This window comes from Meleagris gallopavo, chromosome 1 (genome assembly GCF_000146605.3).
Source record: "Meleagris gallopavo isolate NT-WF06-2002-E0010 breed Aviagen turkey brand Nicholas breeding stock chromosome 1, Turkey_5.1, whole genome shotgun sequence".
In the NCBI taxonomy this organism is placed as follows: Eukaryota; Metazoa; Chordata; class Aves; order Galliformes; family Phasianidae; genus Meleagris; species Meleagris gallopavo.
Genome location: NC_015011.2, coordinates 49,011,613 through 49,013,929, shown reverse-complemented (window position 1 = coordinate 49,013,929; position 2,317 = coordinate 49,011,613).

Below are 2,317 nucleotides of genomic sequence, written 5' to 3'. Positions count from 1 at the left end.
CCCAAGTTTAGGGTAGAAGGGAACAATTTCCTTACTCTGGCAACCATCCATTATGTCTATGGAGCTGCTCCCCACCCCATTCCCCCTCTCTCTCCTGTTTTGATGAAAGGAAAAAATGTTCTGCTTTCCTTCTTTATTTTTCCAGACTGGTGAATAGCACTCGAAAGGAATTTCTCTCCCTCCCCCTTTTCCCCTCTCCCGGTATAACAAATATATATACGTGTGTGTGAACGCGCCACACACCGTGGGTCAGCTGCTGTTTTTGATGAGGCATCGGCTATTTTTGTTCCTAGGGCGAGGAGGTGGGCATCCTTCCCCCTTCCCACCCCCCGCCCCATCCCCTGCCCGCAGCCCCTCCACTCACCTCATCCCCATCCTCTGCCCCTGGGTGCACAGTGAGCGGCGGTGGCGGCGGTGAGAAGGAAGCTCGCTGAGCTGGAGTAAAAATAGCCCCAGCAGTTACTCAGCTCAGAACGTAACATGACTCATGATGTGAAATGAAGATATGAGGGTCGAAAACCAAAAGCAAGCGGCTCTGCCTCCCCCTCCACCTGCTATGTGTGTGTGTGCTGAAGCAAGACGTGCTACGAGCCCTGCTCGTGGGGTCAGGGCAGAGAGCAGGCTGAGGAGGGAAAGCCCCATGAATCCTCCTGCCCACTCAGTTTTGATGTGCCCACCTCAGTCTGGGTGGCTCTGGTGATGCTGCATCCCACTCCCATCAACCTGGCATCAACCACAGGCTCTGCACAGCCATCATCCCAGGCAACGTGCACCCTGCAGCTGCATTGCAACAGCACACGTGCAGTCGAGCACCCCGGATTGCCCAACAGAGATGGGCAGAGACGCAGGTCAGTGGTCCACCATGTGCCCTGTCCCCATGCTGGGCACACAATAGAGCAGCACCTTGCTATGGGGGTGGGCAGGCCGTGGCTATCTGCTGGCATGTGTAATAAAGGAGGGAGTTTAAAAATAGACTTTGAGCTGCAGTGCCGGAAAGGCAGCGAGACGTATAGAGCGGGTGTGTATTTACCCTGTATTTACACACCCTGCGCCCGCTGCCCCGCTGGCACTGGGACCTCTCAACATGGGGCCCCACAGCCAGCACTCCCCAGCTTGGATGGGGCACAGGGGGTACTCTGCAGGTAGTGAGACTGAGCAGGTGCCCGAGCATCACTGGAGCAGTGGGATGGGTGCCCCCCTCCGCCCCAATGTGCGGCTCCTCCAGCCCCCTGTGCCCAGACAAAGTGGCATCTCTCAGGACAAAGCCTTTCAATAGATCCCCTGCCCTCTGCCCTCTGCTGAACAATGAGAAATCAAGGAATATTGTCCGAGCTGAATAAAAAGATCTAAATTTAGAGTGTCTGATGTGTTCTTGGTTTCCTGCCATGGTTCCCCTCCTCCTTCCCAGCCTCCTGCTCCGCTGCTGCCTGCCCTCAGCACAGAAAGGTTTCTGCTGGGCTGAGATCACCAGCGAGACCCTGTGTCCCCAGCCATGAGACAGAGGGGAATTCCAAGTCCGACTCTATTTCTGCAAGGAGGGAGGGGGAAGCAAGGCATTTTTTTGCCTCACCAGCTTAGATATCCATGGAGGGGAGGGAGACTTAAGGTCAGGAGAAAGGGAGCGTTCCCACCTCAGCCTGTGGGAATGTGTCATGGTGTCCCTGTGCTCCATCCCGGTATCTCCACCTGCAGCCATCCTTGGCCCCAGGCTTTCCCCTTGAAGGGAGCTGCTCCAGCACTCATGCCAAGGCTTAAAGAATCATAGAATAATCATAGAATCATGGAATCATTACAGTTGGAAAAGGTCTCTAAGATCACCTAGTCCAGCGGCCAGCCCATCCCCACCATGCCCACTAACCACGTCCCTCAGTGCCACATCCACACAGTTCTGGAACACCTCCAGGGATGGTGACTGCACCACCTCCCTGGGCAGAATGTGCTGCTGCAGCACTGCTGTTTCTGAGAATAGAATTCTCTGAATTAGAATTCTTTCTCATATCCAACCTGAAGCAACTTGAGGCCATTTCCCTCTCAACCTATTGCTGTTACCAGGGAACAGAGTGACCTTCACCTCAGCACAATCTCCTTTCAGGTCATTATAGAGAACGATGAGGTCTGCCCTGAGCCTCCTCATCTCCAGACTGAACAGCCCCAGTTCCCTCAGCTACTCCCCATCAGACTTGTGCTCCAGACCTCTCACAGCTCCATGGTAAAGGGCCCTCCTCCTGCTTCTCCTGAGTGGGTCTGGCACAGAAGAAAGGGGCTCAAAAAGAGCAGATAGAGGCAGAAAAAAACCAATGCAATAACAACAATAACA